The sequence below is a fragment of the Monodon monoceros genome, unplaced genomic scaffold (genome assembly GCF_005190385.1).
Source record: "Monodon monoceros isolate NGI ecotype Baffin Bay Population unplaced genomic scaffold, NGI_Narwhal_1 Super_Scaffold_10, whole genome shotgun sequence".
NCBI lineage: Eukaryota > Metazoa > Chordata > Mammalia > Artiodactyla > Monodontidae > Monodon > Monodon monoceros.
The window spans coordinates 53,829,506-53,846,298 of record NW_021703766.1 but is presented as its reverse complement, the minus strand read 5'-3'; the positions used below and the strand labels follow the sequence as shown (position 1 = coordinate 53,846,298).

The following is a 16,793-nucleotide window of genomic DNA, read 5'->3' as shown; positions in this document are numbered from 1 at the left end:
GAAGACTTAAGTGCTCATGGCGGTAGAAGGGGCAGAGGACCTATCACACCGCCCACGGCACCCTCTGGACTTGCTGTTAGGCGAGAATGATAAACCTCCTACTTGTTCCATTCACTGTTTTCTAGGCAGTCGGTCACTTACAAAAACAAAAACACAAACCTGTTCTACGTGACAAATAGGATTATTATTTTGTTTTGGGAGTAGAATGGAGCATTGGAGAGGGAATCTTGAAATTAATATTTGGTGGATTGGAAAAATTCCATGAAAACATTACTTCCCCGATGAGTTGGATCCGTTTAGCACATGTTGCCTAAAATTCACGATGTGTGAACAAAACGCAGTGTGACCGTTTACGACAGATGCTCAGTACACTATGTTGGAAAGTTATGGAAGTGAGGAATTCAGTGTCACAAATATATTTTACTTGACCGTTTGACCTACTGATCTGTGATTGTACCCATTACAGAAACTTTCTTCTTTGCACTGATAAAATGCATTCATTCATTCTATCAGTAAGAAGTGATTCTGGGACTTCCCTGGCAGTCCAGTGGTTAAGACTCCGTGCTTCAAATGCAGGGGCTGCGGGTTTGATCCGTGCTCGGGGAACTAGTATCCCACATGCCGTGCAGCACAGCCAAAAGAATTATTTTTTTTTAATTTTTTAAATAATAATGTGACAGAGAGCATCATCCCCTTTGGAAAAAAAGAAAAAGAAAAATGATTCTAATCACTGATGACATAGCAGGAAACAAAATCAATGCCCTAGCTTCCAGTAGCTTGTATTCCATAAGGGTAATTCAGCAATAAGGTACGATGTTTAAAAGTACAATGAAAGGGTCTCCCTGGTGGCGCAGTGGTTGAGAGTCCACCTGCCGATGCAGGGGACGCGGGTTCGTGCCCCGGTCCGGGAAGATCCCACATGCCGCAGAGCGGCTGGGCCCGTGAGCCATGGCCGCTGAGCCTGCGCGTCCGGAGCCTGTGCTCCGCAACGGGAGAGGCCACAACAGTGAGAGGCCCACGTACCGCCAAAAAAAAAAAAAAAAAAAGTACAGTGAAGGTGTACATGTATAATGATAGAGTGACAGGGTGTCCTAATATAAACAATGTGTTCTGGAAATGCCCAGATGAGAAGGGGAAATAAATTATTGGATTGAGAGAAGAGGAGGTCATTGGTGACTCTGGTAAAGAAAATATCAGTGGATGGTGGATGTGAAAGCTTGATTGGGTGGGGTTCACGGGAGAACTAGAGGCAAGAATTGAAGACAAAGAACATAAACGTTTGTAGTATATTGTGCTCTGAAATGGAGCATAGAAAAAAGGTACTTAGTAGTGGGAAAATGTAGTTAATTAAGAATGCTTTGTTTTAAAGATGGTAGAGTGCATAAAAAGGTTTTGGCGTGTGTGTGTGTGTGTGTGTGTGTGTTGGTCCTTGTGTGTAAGATAGGCAACACCACCATTTGTGTATGCTGATGAAAATAACCCCCTAAAAGTCAAATACATGATGCAGTGGAGGAAGGATGCCATGCCGTCCTGACACAGAGTGAAGTTGGCAACAAGGGCACAATCGCACGGTCAGCCGCAGCCAGGAGCAGGGACAGACTCTTCACAGTTGATACTGAGGAGACAACACAGGCCCTGAGGCAGATGGGTGAGCCAGTTAGAGGAGATCTCTTCCCTTCGCTCCAGGGGCTCAATGAAGAAGAAACAGGGCCTTTGAGAGAAAAGATGGGAGAGGATGAATTGGACTTATGAGGGCCTGTAAAGGAAGGGCATGGAGCAGACACATAGGGAGTGTGAGGGAACAGAGCCAGGAATCTGAAGTGAGACCAGTCAATCTGGGGGTGTGCTTTTCTCCAGCTGTGATGAGCCACACGGGGACAGCACAGAGGAGGCACAGCTGGATGTGATGGGGATGCCAGGGAGGGCAAGGAAGTAGAGGGTCACAGGAGAATGAGTGCACACGTCCTTTGCTTTGGGGCATCTGACTTGCACGGCTGTAAGTAAGTGACAGTGTGCTTGTCTCCATTATGGAAAAACAACCTGGATAAGGTAGTACCCCACTGGCTTATCATTTTACCCCTGATGCAGACAAAACAAGCCTGGGCTATAGTACACACTCCGTATGTAGTCAGCAAATTAATGAGAAGAGCACAGAGTGAAACTCGTACACCCTCCGGCATGGTCTTCACTTTGGGGGACAGATGTGTGCAGGGATCCTTTGCCTTGGAAAGAGTGAGGAAGGAGCTGACCAGGAACAGCAGAAATGGGTCTAGCCAAGGGTCCTCCATCCAGACAATGCCCCTTACCCTCAACAAGTGCAAAGGGCAAGTGTAAGTTCAACTGGGACTGCAGTGAGCTCAACCAAGGGGTAGCTGCCTCAGGCTGAGCAAGACCCATTTCGTAAATTAAAGAGCCTAAAATCAGCAGAAAAAGGAGAGGCCTCCCGGCTGCCTAGACCCCTCGATGGAGAAAAGTTCTTGGTTGTTTGCAATGACATTGGCTTAAATATTCACAGCCTCAAACGCTGACTTGATTGAGTTTGTTGAGATTGTGTAAACCAACAGTAGAAGGTAGAACAGCAGGAAGCTGGTGTCTGAACCGAACAGTAGATGGGAAGCTGGAAGACTTGAGTGAGGAAATGTAGGCAAGGGGCAGACAAACCGCTTTGTTCCTCAAGTCTCCTACTTGTGAAAGTATCACCATTACTATTCTAGAGAAGACAATGGAAAAATATGCATAGAACCAATGTGTGTTTGTCAGAAATACAAGCTTCTTTCCTAAATGGGCCCTCATTAGCTTACTGCATTCCTACTAATTCCTGAACACCATTAAATATTGTTGAGGGTGGAAATGAAGTTATCAGACCTCAGGTAATCTAGTTTTACTTTCTCTAGTGTTCATATTAAAGAGAATATACCTCCCTACTAAATATCCATAGAAATAATGCAAAATCGATTATTCTTTAGGTCAAAATAATCCCAATGTCATCTGGAGACTATATATTTTACAAGCTTCGTTATCCATACCTGAACATTCAGAAATAGAAAACAAAGAGCTAAAATGCCTTCCAATTTTAAAATAAAAAATAAACTTTCCAGGTACTTTCAGAATGAATGTATAATGAATTTGAAATTACATTATATTTAGATATTATTGATATGTATATGATGAAGTGAACAAGTTTATCTCAAGTGTGGAATAGAATAACAATTATATTAAAAATGCAATTTGATAAATTAAAGTTCATATTTTAAAGGCAAGACAAGAAAAATACCTGCTCAACATTAAAGATCAACTTTTATTCTTCTGGTGCTAGCTACATAACTCCTTAAAAGATAACATTCCTTTCTCACTCCTGTAAGGGGTCATGGTGACTCACCACCTGTGTTATATATGCAGACATCTTTAGTGAACTTTATGTACAATGTCAATCTATTATTTCCCTTAAAGATAACAATTGGTTCAAAAAATAGGCAGAAGATCAAGAGAGACATTTCTTCAAAGAAGACATACAAATGTCCAATCGGCACATGAAAAGATGCTCAATATCATTAATCATTAGAGAAATGCAAATCAAAACTACAATGAGGTATCACCTCACACTTGTCAGAATGGCCATCATCAAAAAGTCTACATATAATAAATGAGGGAGAGGGTGTGGAGAAAATGGAACCCTCCTACACTGTTAGTGGGAATATAAGTTGCAGCAGCCACTATGGAGAGAACAGTATGGAAGTTACTTAAAAAACTCAAAATAGAGTTACCATATGATCCTGCAATTCTGCTCCTGGGCATGTAGCTGAAGAAAACTCTAATTCAAAAAGATACATGCACCCTAATGTTCATAGCAGCACTATTTACAATAGCCAAGACATGGAAGCAACCTGAGTGTCCATTGACAGATGAATAGATTAAGAAACTGTGGTATATACACACAATGGAATATTACTCGGCCATAAAAAAGAATGAAATAGTGCCATTTGCAGCAACATGGATAGACCTAGAGATTATCATGTTAAGTGAAGTCAGACACAGAAAGACAAATATATGATATCACTTATATGTGGAATCTAAAAAAATTGATATAAGTGAACTTATTTACAAAACAGAAATAGACTCAGGCATAGAAAACAAACATGGTTACCACAGGGGAAAGGGGGGGTGGGGGGAATAAGGAGTTTGGGATCAATATATACACACTACTATATGTAATATAGATAAACAACAAGGACCTACTGCATAGCACATGGAAGTATATTCAGTGTCTTGTAATAACCTATAATGAAAAAGAATCTGAAAAAGAATATATATTATATATATACTTTAGGATATATATAATATATAAATATGTTATATGTGTGTGTATAACTGAATCACTTTGATGTACACCTGAAACTAACAACATTGTAAATTAACTATACTTCAATTTTTAAAAATGGTTTAAAAAAAAGAGATAACAATTGGTGCAGAACAGACTGGGTCTGACAACCTTGGGAGATAATGGGTTGCACCTAGTGGAAGTTCGTAACTTAAATACTTACTTAGGACCTTATTAATGATAATAGCTATACTACTTGTATTCTGCCTATTTTACAAGATTATTGTTTCTTGCATTACCAAATGTGTGACCGAGCCTCCAATAAAAATAATAGTGACTATGTGACTTGAAACAGTTGACCAAATATAGTCCTATAAGATCAATGATTGTAATAGTGTCACTCTAGATATGGGAAGAAGCAACAAGAGGGAACCTGGACCATAACAGACTAGTAAGATAGGCGGTCCAGAGGCTTTTGTCTACTGTTAACAGGGTTTAGTCCAGTTACAGCACATCGAGGAGCCCATCCACGAAATCCTCACCTGACCTGGGAATGAGCATTCTTAGCACCGTGGGACAAATTGGTCACGAAATGCCTCCCAAAACTTGGATGAAATTAAGACCGAAAGGGAAGGGGTTGTAAAATAGAGAATGTTGCTCACCATCCAGTTCTACAAGGAACAAGACATTAGCCACCACAGTCACTAAACTACAGCCACCCTGACAGGAATTCAGGGCTAAGATCAGCATGAGGCACTCTCTTCTCTGCTCTGGGAAAACTGGCAGAACTGGCCCACAGATAGATATTTTTAGGAGACAATTTTATGAACCCAGTTTCTTGCATCTTCCTATAGTTAAAAAAGCACTAAAACCATTAACTAAGACAGGTGTTACTCACCAACAGCAGTAACCTTCTTCCAATACGTGTGTTTGTATTGCACTGTATCTCTTCCCCAAAATCACATATATACTGGCCTTCACCCGTACCTCTTCCGAACAGTCTTCAGAGCTCTCGGAGAGACTGTCTCCCGGGTTATGATCCTCAGATTGGCTTAAATAAAATATTCCATTTCTTCCTTAGATTGACTATTGATTTTTTTTTTGTCGACAAATTTATACAGTTCATACAAAACTTTTGCCCTTTTTAATTTATTATTATTATTTTTTGCGGTACACGGGCCTCTCACTGTTGTGGCCTCTCCCATTGCGGAGCACAGGCTCCGGACGCGCAGGCTCAGCGGCCAGGGATCATGGGCCTAGCGGAGCCGCTCCGCAGCATGTGGGATCTTCCCGGACTGGGGCACGAACCCGTGTCCCCTGCGTCGGCAGGCGGACTCTCAACCACTGCGCCACCAGGGAAGCCCCTCTTTTTTTTAAAGCAAAGATTAGGGACCTAAATTGTTACTGCTTAGCCCTCCACTCCTCACATCCAGGTCTTGTCCCCATCAGAGCCTCTGGAACTGAACACAGTTGAATTTGGCCTCCTGGGTGAATGGAGACTAGAAACAAAATGCTGTTCACAGCGTTTTAGTATTAAAGAGCCCATTCTACCCAGGGAGAGTTTTGTATTTCATATTCTAGCTTGTAATCCCTACAGAGATAACTCCAGTTGCTGTTTATTTAAACTGCTTAAATTAATTCTAACTGCAGGAAGTGTTCCTGGCTCCAAACACCACCCCACATCAATCCCTCACTGAGATCCCAGTTCTCTCAGTTCAGGACGGGCATTCAACCCTCTGGAAGAAATAGGTTCTGACTTAAACCGTTTTCAGCTTGTTAAAAAGAAAATATCTTAATTTCCAAAATAAGTGGCCCACACAACTGTAAGCTTTTACTGTAAAACTGTTAAAGACAATAACTTAAACTAAGCTGGAAGCAATGCTACCTCACACGACACAAAGACCCTCAAGCATGTTTAAACTTTGAAAAGAGCTTGGGAGGGAAACTAGGAGACGCGCAGACCACGCCCCTAGCCGGTACGCGCCCCTCCCTCTCGCAGTCGCTGCGCAGGCTGGGCTCCTCACGCCCCGCCCCTTGTTGGTGGTGCTCCGCTCAGGTCCCAGCCGTAGCCCGGATGCGTACGCGCAGTTTCTTTCAGACGGGGAAGCGAATAGTGCGGAGCGAAGGTCACACTGGGAGCCGTGAGTTAACATTGTTTTTCTAGCTTAAACCTGCGCCTCGCAGTTCCCTCTCCAGACAGACACTTAAAAGGAGCAGTTTCGAGGCAGGGGGAACTACCCCTCCCTCCGCATCACCTGCCCCGCAGCCCGCGTTCCCTGCACTGGGTTCCGCTCCCTCCTCGCCCCGCCCCTCGAAGGATGGCGCCCAGGCCCCGCCCCCGGAAGCCTCGCCGGAGACTCTGCGCGCGCAGTTTTTTATGGACCGGGAAGCGGACAGTGCGGACTGGAGGTGGCCCTGCCCAGAGTGTTTCTCGTTTGTAGTGTAAATCTGTGCTGCGCGGTCCCGCTGACTCCACCCTCAGGGTCTTAGGAGTCACTATGGACCTTAACTCCCAGCAGCCGGCCCTCCGACCCAGTAAACCCAGACATCGCCGTTACAGGTCGGGTATGTTTTCCTTTGGGTTTGAAATCGTTCTGAGGCGGGTCCCGGTGCCCTTGGCTTTTCTACCTTCGGTCCAGGTAGACACCTCTATTCGTGATATTTTCCTGCTTTAAATCCTTTACTACCTCCGCCTTCCCCTATAAAGTCCTCTTCCGCGAGGATTGGCGCCCCCCAGCCTCGCTCCTCGGCCCCTGGAGGGCAGCGCCGGCCGCCCCGCTCCCGGACAGGCCGCGTCCTCTCCCCAGTCCTGGGGTTCTGGAAAGCCCGCTCCTCTCCTGAGGCCCCCCTCCCTCCCTCCCTCCCTCCCAGCGCCTCTGTCCTCGCGTCTCCTCAGGCCGGTCCTTCTGCTCCCCAGGCCTCCCCTTCCTAGTCAGCCCTTCCCCTCACCCCGTGTAGGGGGAGGTGACCTGGGCCAGCCGTGTGACACCACCTCCATTGGAAAATGGTCCCTTCTTGTCCGCGGGCATCTTATTCAGTCGCCATCACCGTAAATATGGGGGCGAGGGGAAACAGAAGAAGCTGAGACAGAGCGACTGAGAGAAATAGAAAAACTGAGAAGGAGAAAAGAATGGGGGAGAACCGATGGGAACATAGAGGGTGGCCGAGGACTTGTAAAGAGACGGAAGATGAAAGTGATTAAGCCTTGATTGTAGCAGGTGAATAAAATAGAGAAGTCAATTAAAAAGCCGGATCTCCAGGGATTGGAGAGCAACATAGAGAGAGGGGCTCTGGATCAGCGGTAGCGGGGGAGTAACAGTGATGAGGCCCTTCACACATGGAACTGGGGGAGAGAATAAAAGAGTTGGAACCTTGGCCTTCAGAGCAGCTTGGTGCTGGGAGAGAAAGAGGACTAGTGACTAGAAGAGCAGAGGAAGAGAGAGAGAGAGAGAGAGAGCGGGAAAGAAGCATCGCCACGGGGTGCTAGAGAGTTGGGAGGAAGGGAGTGTAACAGGGAGAGAAGTGAAACCACACACCTCAGTTGGGACTCGAACCCACTGTCTTTTAATTAACATTGCACACGTGGTCTCAAGACTTAATGAAGCTCAGGTTCTTTACATCTCAGCGTAGAAGGAATTCAGCGAGAGGCAAAGTGATAGGTAAGAAGTAGATTATTGAGAGAGATACACACTCCATAGACGGAATGTAGGCCCTCAGAAGGCGGGAGGCCCTGGGATATGCACATTCCATAGACAGAATGCAGTCCGTCTCAGAAGGTGAGAGCGGCCCCAAACTATGGCGTGGTTAGTTTTTAGGGGCTGAGTAATTTCATAGTCTAATGAGTGGGAGGATTATTCCAACTATTTCGAGGAGAGGCGGAGATTTCCAGGAATTGGGCAACTGCCCATTTTTGGACCTTTTTATAGTTGGCCTTAGAACTGTCATGGCGCCTGTGGGTGTGTCATTTAGTTAATGTATTACAGTGAGCGTATAACGAGGCTCAGAGTCTACTGGAAGTCGGGCCTGATCGGTTATAACCAGTTTTTGTCGTATTCTCAACAGCTGTGTCATTCTTCTAAAGGTCGCGCCCTGTCCCCTTCTGTCCTGTCTCAGAAAAGGTGTAACCGAGAGGGCAGAGAGGGAGGAGGGGTGGGGGAAGAAAGAAGCAGAAGTAATGGACATTGAGGGCAGTCTGGTTGGGCAGAAAGAGCAACAAGAGGGGAAACGGTTGCAGAGCAAGACAGGTGTGAGGAAAGAAATAGGAGGGAAGAAACAGGAGAGTGGAGGGGAACAAGAATAGAGACAGAGAAAGAATAGGGAGACAGAGAAACAGAATGAAATGGAAATACCTAGTAGTGCAGGTAGAGAGGGGAAACTGGATTCAGATGGGTGGTGAGTTGTTTGGATATGGACGATTAAGTTGTGATAATACTGATTTGTGTCTTTAGAATCTAATACATTTAAAATTTGTTTAAATTGGGGTTTCCCTGGTGGTCCAGTGGTTAAGTCTCCGTGCTTCCACTGCGGGGGGCACAGGTTCGATCCCTGGCTGGGGAACTAAGATCCTGCATGTGGCACGGTGCGGCCAAAAAAAAAAAAAAAAAAAAAATTTTTTTTTTTTTTTTGTTTAAATTTTGCAGATGAGGATGGGAATTGCAAAGCTGCTGTCTGCAAGGCTTGTGCATTTTGGCATTATTTGTATGCGAAGATAACATTTGCCCACCATGTTCAGCCAGGGGGCAGTGACTTGATTCACTCAGTTGTGAGTCACCTCCTTCCCTTTTCTTGATGTGGAGCAGAGGAGTAGGGAGAGGACAAGTGGGGCAAGAAATGATTGAATCTGTCACCACATGGTACCTTTGTAAAGGAACAATTGGAAGTGTTGTTTTTTTTGTGATGGATTTACGTTTTCTTTATCATTTCTTTACACAGCTTGGAATAAATTTTAGTATGTACAATTTGAACTTTCCTGTAAATAATTCTTAACTTCTGGAATAAGCTTTGGTGGCCTTCTATAATCAACTCGTGTACTACTTTTCTAAACATGATATATTCTCAAGTTTTTTAAACTTGGACACCAGAATTTTTAGATTTATAAATAATTCACTGGCTTCCCTGGTGTCGCAGTTGTTAAGAATCCGCCTGCCAATGCAGGGGACATGGGTTCGATCCCCGGTCTGGGAAGATTCCACATGCCGCGGAGCAACTAAGCCCCGTGCGCTACAACTACTAAGCCTGCGCTGTAGAGCCCGCGAGCCACAACTACTGAAGCCAGCATGCCTAGAGCCTGTGCTCCGCAGTGAGAGAAGCCACCACGATGAGAAGCCCCTGCTCGCCGCAACTAGAGAAAGCCCGCGCGCAGCAACAAAGACCCAACGCAGCCAAAAATAAATAATTTTTTTTTAAAAATTTCACAAAATATTTCTTTTTAAAATGTTTCAGGCTTATTCGAGGCCTGCCTGCTTTCTCCTCATTAAGTTATATATTGGAAATGTTCTTTGGTAACTAGTAAATAATTTGACTATTTTGATAAGGACTTGGAAAGATGTCAGTGATCTTCTCTATTAACAGTTAAAACTTAGTTTAACCAGTTAGCTTAATAATAATACATTGCCTTCCCTTTTATGTGATCTGTGAAAATCGTGAGCTGTGAGGTGACATGAAGATGTTTCCCTCAGGTCCCTCTTTTTTTTTTTTTTTTTTTTTTTGCGGTACGTGGGCCTCTCACTGTTGTGGCCTCTCCCGTTGCAGAGCACAGGCTCCGGACGCGCAGGCTCAGCGGCCATGGCTCACGGGCCCAGCCGCTCCACGGCATGTGGGATCTTCCCGGACCGGGGCACGAACCCGCGTTCCCTACATCGGCAGGCGGACTCTCAACCACTGGCCCACCAGGGAAACCCCCTCAGGTCCTTCTTAATTGTCACTGCAGTTGATGAAGGATGGGCTGGATTGACTTGGAATCTTCCAACAGAGCCCCTGTGTTCATGATGAAGTTTGCTCAGAGCTTATTTCTAAGTTGACCCCTTGCTATGTTTTCCACAGCTATGTTTTTGCAATTCTGTATTTTTAAAGTATTTTACTGTGATTTTTCTGGAAAAGAAGAATTAAATGCTTGGTATCAGTGTGATCAGACCTTGAAAGAAGTTTCCTTTGCTCAGGAACATGAAAGATGGTCCCAGTGTTTTAAATGAGACAGGCGTTAGCAGGAATAGTCTGATAATCCCAACATCCCTGGCGTGTCTGATTCTGATGTTTCCTCTGCCTCTTCCAACTGTAATTGCTGCCTTTGATGTGCCTTGTAATTTTTCTCGTGATAGACATGATGCACTGGGTAAAAGCAGTTGCTGTAAATAGGCCTTTAGTAATGTGATGGTGGGGTGTGGGGGGACGGGAAGCGTTCAGAGTTCAATGAGTGGGTCTCAGTCTTTTAGTGAGCCTATAACTCTGCACTGTGAACTGCGTATATAATTCTCATTCTCCCTTCCTTTTGTGGGACAGGATGACTAGTATGGTCTGCTGTTGGGTGTTTCCCTCCCAGCAAGTCAGTTAGGTTCAAAACCCCAGTAGGTAAGGCTATGGTTAAATAGTCTTACCTGTGGGCAGGCCTTTTTAAAAAGAACAGTATGCTCAGGTGTGTTTCAAAATAGTTCCTTTTTCTCTGTCCCCGCTGGAAGCTCCAGAGTCTTTTTCTCCAGTATTTACTATGAGAACTTGGTTGAGCTCCTGCAGGTGAAACAGTTGCATGGAGAGGCCCACCTATGACTGGGTCCCTTGGAGTTTTTACTTCTTGGACTTGTCTGCTTGGAGCCTCCAGCAATTTGTTAATTACAGTTCAGGGTTTTTTTCTTGTTTTACTCTGGGACCAGGTTCTGATGGAGTTTCAACTCATGAGTTTCCACTGCGGTAAGTTGTGATTCTTTTCGTCTGCCTCTCTGTCTCTCCAATTATCGGTTCAACTGAAAATTGTTGGCTCTGTGACCTTACTTTTCTTAAAGTTGTTGATTTTTTGGTTCGTTCAGCCTTGTGGTTAGAACATAGTTGCAACTTCCAGTCTCCTTTCAAGCAGATTCAAGACACGTGGGAAAATTTTAATTTTTTTATATATCTAGGACGTTTAATAGATTACTTTGTATTTTGTCTTTAGTATGGGATATTTAGTATTTCAAAAGGTAAGAATAGGGGCTTCCCTGGTGGCGCAGTGATTGAGAGTCCGTCTGCCGATGCAGGGGACACGGGTTCGTGCCTCGGTCCGGGAAGATCCCACATGCCATGGAGCCTGCGCGTCTGAAGTCTGTGCTCCGCAACAGGAGAGGCCACAGTGATGAGAGGCCCACGTACCTCAAAAAAAAAAAAAAAAAAAAAAAAAGGTAAAGATGATAATGTGGTTTATCCTTGTTATAAAGGACTGAGGTTTCTCCATTAAAAATTTATATGTGCTTTCATATAAATTTTTCAGCCTATGTGAATTATATGTTCTATTTAAAATATTTTAAATAATATTTCATTTTACCAGACTTAAGGTTTTATTCATTAAGTATTTTCATGGACCTATTCTGAGCAGAAACTGTTACTAGTGCTGGTTAAAATACAGTTTGAAGACAAATTGGCATGTCTTCATGGAGTTGCCAGGGAGTTTTTTATTTAAATAATATTTTTTTATTTGTAAAATTTCCATTTTGCCCTTCTTACAAAATTTTGTATTTCTTTAAAATTTCTACCTTTTTAATTTTTTTCACGTATGTTTCTTTGCCACATAGAGCATGGTTTTATAATAGCTGCTTTTAAAATCTTTATCTGATAACTTTATCATCTGAGTCATCCCAGAATCAATGTCTCTCAGTTGCCTTTTCCCTTGAGAATGACTCCTATATTCCTCAGTTTTGGTATGTTAACTGTTGTTTTATTATTTCATGGATGTTGTGAGTTGTGTAGACTCTGGGCTTTGTTATAATCCTCTGAAGAATGTTGATGGTTTGTTTCTGTAGGAGATCGAGTTTATTTTGTTCAGACTGCCAGTTGTGTTTAACCTTTTGTTGCAGTGGCTCAAGTCTCAGTTGTTTTCTCAAAACCTTGGTCATGCTGATTTGGCCTGTCTCCTTTGAACCTGTTAGGTTCAGGGATTAGGCTGAGGTTAGGCTGAGATTTTGCAAGTGGTTAAATGTCAGCTGAGTGCTCAAAATTGTTGCTATGCTGATTTGGGTTTGTGCAAAGCACGTGTGGTTCACATGTTAGGCTGGGAGTATTATGGGCTTCTGCACAGAAATGCTGGTGCCTCTTTTCAAGCTTCCTCTCCTCTAGGATTTTCTTCCCATACTCTGGTCTAACCAACTGACTTTGTTCCATTGTTCCCTGGCCAGAAATATCCAAATTTTCTGTCAGAGCTTTAGCTGCACGTGCTACATGCCACTGTGCAAGTGGTCTCTACCCTTGGTGCAAAACCATGCGGCTGGGCTGCTTCTCCAACTATTGGCTCATTCCCATCACCTCTCTGCTCTTGTTTACCTTCCAGAGTCCTCATAGTGTTTGTTTTCTTTTGTAATGTATCCAAATTTACTATTGTAATTAGTGAAAGGGATGGGTGCTAGGGGCTTTGATCTCATAGGCAGTATTTTATTAAATACATATTTCCCTTAACAGCGAGACATTAAAGGAGTTGCCACCCGCATTTTGAAAAGTAGTATGTTTGTAGCATTTCTGAAGGTGTCTGATGAGTCCCTGAATGGTATAGGCTTCTGAACCAGTATTGGATTCAGCACTAAACTGAACCCACATGGTAATTAATTGGCGCCAATTAGGTAAGCGTGCGTTATGGCTGCCCAGCTGCTTGGCAAGAAAATAAGATTGGGAAATCAACTTTCATCTTTGCTATTTAAAATCAGCCATATCCATTATTTTTGAATTTGAGCATCTGCTCTCTCTTCTGAAAATTGAACAAATACATCTGTCTTAGTAAGGTGGTAGATTTAAACAACAAAAAGGTTTCTGATAAACATTTAAAAACAAATCCTATTGCTGCTGCAGCTCTATCAGGTACTCACATGCAACTCACTTTTTTTTTTTTTTTTGTGGTACCCGGGCCTCTCACTGTTGTGGCCCTTCCTGTTGCAGGGCACAGGCTCCGGACGCGCAGGCTCAGTGGCCATGGCTCACGGGCCCAGCCGCTCCGCGGCATGTGGGATCTTCCCGGACCAGGGCATGAACCCGTGTCCCCTGCATCGGCAGGCGGACTCTCAACCACTGCACCACCAGGGAAGCCCGCAACTCACTTTTAAACTGGAGAATAATTTCACTCAAATTATACACACTTTTATGCTTTAGTAGCTTGTTGCTAAGAGGGGATGAAAGATAATAGTTATCTATTAGTTGAGTGCTTAATCTTTATGTGGTAACTGCCACGGTCAAATCCAAATTAATGGTTAGATTTCCAAAGAAAATGTTTTTATTTTCTTGCTGATGGCAGTCAGTCTGGCATCCTATATATGGACCCTGTTGCTAAACATTTTGAGCCAGGAAAATATTTTAAAACACACAGCAGTAGAACTTACTATTGATTGAATTATTCATATATATTCCCAAGATGAAGATGGGGAGAAAATCATGGCATCGGTAAATACAGGATGCAATTCTATTTTAGTCATTCTCTGAAAATCATCCTGCAAGTCTGTAACAATTCTCTTATTAATTCTCTCTTTATTTGTATGTTATATCCCTTGTGTTAGGTAAGTGGGTGTGTAATTGATTTTAATTTAATGTTATAACACCACATTGACTTCTCTATTTTTCTAATTCTGAGAACTTTATTTTTGTTATAGTTTCTTGAAGCTCATGGTCTGAAATTGAATACATTGTGTATAAAAGTTTTTATAATTGTTAGAATCAAAATGGCATTTGCCATTTTATTACCTAGAATATAATGATGAAATAGAGAAATTGTTTTTCCTATGAAAATGACACTATTTTCATAAAAGAAACTTCAAAAATAGATTTAATAGTTACATATAAAAGCAAATTGAGAGTAAGATGTTTCTAACTTCTGACCTTTTGACGAATTCTTTTCTTCCAAAAATATCACTGTTGATTATTTCATAAAGAAATTAAATAGTATTAAGAGGAAAGTATTTTCATGTAGAAAAATAACTAGGTCTCTAGGCTCCTGTATGAGGTTGCTAGGGCTGCTGCAACAAAGTTCCACAAACTGAGTCTCTTAAACAACAGAAGTGTATTGCATTACAGTTGAGGAGACGAGAAATCGGAGATGAGGGTGTCAGCCTGGTTGGTCCCTTCTGAGGTCTGTGAGGGACACTCTGTTACTTGCCTCTCTGCTAGCTTCTGGTGGTTTCCTGATGGTCACTGTCATTCCTTGGCATAGATATTTTTCTGCCTAAGAAGAATCTTCCTCTTCACATGGCATTTTCCCTGTGTGTGTCTCTGTGTCCAAATTTCCTTTTCTTATAAGGATACCAGTCATATTGGATTAGCACACTCACTAATGACCTCATTTAAACTTGATCATCTCTATGAAGACCTGTCTCCAATAAGGTCACATTCTGAGGTACTAGGAGTTTGGGCTCCAGCATATCTTTTCTGAGGAGAAACAGTTCAACCCATAATAGCATCCAGAATCAGGAAGTGATTGGAGCTGGAGATTTATTTATTAATCATTCCCTTGCTTTTGCATGTTTATGTAATTTCCAAGAATATAACAACCCACTTCTGTTTCTTTCTTTCTATTCAATTCCTGCCTGTTTTAGGGAGAAGAAATACACTGATGAAAATTTAATAAAGCAAATTATTTAATTCTGTAAGGGCTTATTTCAGTATAACAATAACTCACTCATTTTCTCTTTCATTCACATAAATATTTTTGAGTACTCTGGGAAAACAGACTTTCATTTTATTAGGAAGAATTCAGAGGGTTCTGCCCTCTTGTGGGTTGAGTGTCTCTGGACTTGTGCAAATTAAGAAGTTGTTGTCTAAGCATTAAAAAAAAAAAGCAAGCTGGAATTTTCTAATTGTTGCACTTCTCCAAAAAAATGTCCCTTTCATTATTGTGATTAAATAAATAAATAAATGGGACAGGTGATAAGGACAAACTGTGCCCACTGGCCCTTCAGGTGACCTTTTCAGAATTCAGTTCCACCTGGTCTGTTCTGTAAACTCAGACCTTCTCAGAAATGTCTCCCCTCTAGGCCTCAAGGAGATGAGATGAGATGACAGACTAGACCAGAAATTCTCGGTCTGAGCAACAGTGACCCCTGAAAGGATTGGCCAAGTTGGGTGTGTGTCCGTGTGTGGCGGTTCTTGGAAAGAGTGTGCAGTTGTAATTAGAATTTTTTAAATGGGTCCCAGCCCTCCCAGAATAAAAAACAAAAGTGTTAGGATGGAGGCCGGAAGCTAGGCTCCGAGTCAGAGAGCCCGTAGTCAGTCACCCTTCTCTGCATTAAGTGTAAACCTAAAGGGAGTTTATGTCGGTCCTGGCACTCAGACCTCCAATGGCCTCCATTTGTCTTCAGGACAAAATCCCGACTCCTCCCTGTGGCTGCTCAGCCCTGTGTCATCAGGGCCCTGCCAGTGTCCCCAGCCTCATCCTGGGAGCTTTTCTCATGGTTCACTGTGCCCCAGTCATACTCACCTTTTCTCTGTTTCCAAACACCAACACCTTTTCTGTGTCAGATCTTAGTTCCTGTTCTTACCTTTGGCCTTGAAGTCACCATGGCTCAGGCCCCTTGTGCTCCTTCAGGTCTAGGCTCAGGGAGGTCTCCCCATCCCCTGCTGACAACCTCTGTCAGGTTACCCAGGTTTTATTGCCTCTGTATCAATTGTCATCAACAGAAATGCCCTTCTCCATTGATTATTTTGAGTCTTTCCCGTTTTCCCTCCATTGAAGTGCACACAGCGTTCCTCTTTTTCCCAGGATGACTGCAGTACGTCACTTTGAGAATGTGTTTAGATGCTAGGACTGTGGGTTGGGCTGAGTAATCCTCAGGGAAGACCAAGGGACTTGAACAAGTGATGATGATGGTTTGCATATTTGTTCTGGAAATTTGAACTTTTTAAAAAAAAATTCTTTTCCATCATGGTTTATCATAGGGTATTGAGTACAGTTCCCTGTGCTCTGCAGCAGGACCTTGTTGTTCATCCATTCTATATGTAAAAGCTTACATCTGCTCACCCCACCTCCCACTGCATCCCTCCCCTAGCCCCTCCACCTTGGCAACTGCAAGTCTGTTCTCTATGTCCATGAGTCTGTTTCTGTTTTTGTAGATAGGTTCATTTGTGTCATGTTTTAGATTCCACATATAAGTGATATCATATGGTATTTATCTTTGTCTTTCTGATTTACTTCACTTTGTATGATAATGTCTAGTTGCAACCACGTTGCTGCAGATGGCATTATTGTGTTCTTTTTTATGGCTGTGTAATATTCCTGTGTGTGTGTGTGTGTGTGTGTGTGTGTGTGTGTGTGTGTGTGTGT

At 43.1% G+C, this 16,793-nt stretch overlaps 1 long non-coding RNA gene across 4 annotated transcripts in view; it reads left to right on the top strand.

The window, feature by feature from the left end:
• The first annotated feature begins 6,369 nt into the window (after nt 1-6,369).
• LOC114908900 overlaps nt 6,370-16,793 on the top strand; it is a 40,370-nt gene continuing 29,946 nt past the window's right edge. For 3 of the 4 annotated variants that reach the window (XR_003797071.1, XR_003797070.1, XR_003797068.1), the window contains exon 1: nt 6,707-6,883. This is a non-coding gene — a long non-coding RNA (uncharacterized LOC114908900). Of the gene's footprint in view, nt 6,460-6,706; nt 6,884-16,793 lie in introns of those variants that run through there. The other variant, XR_003797072.1, reaches the window with a different exon arrangement.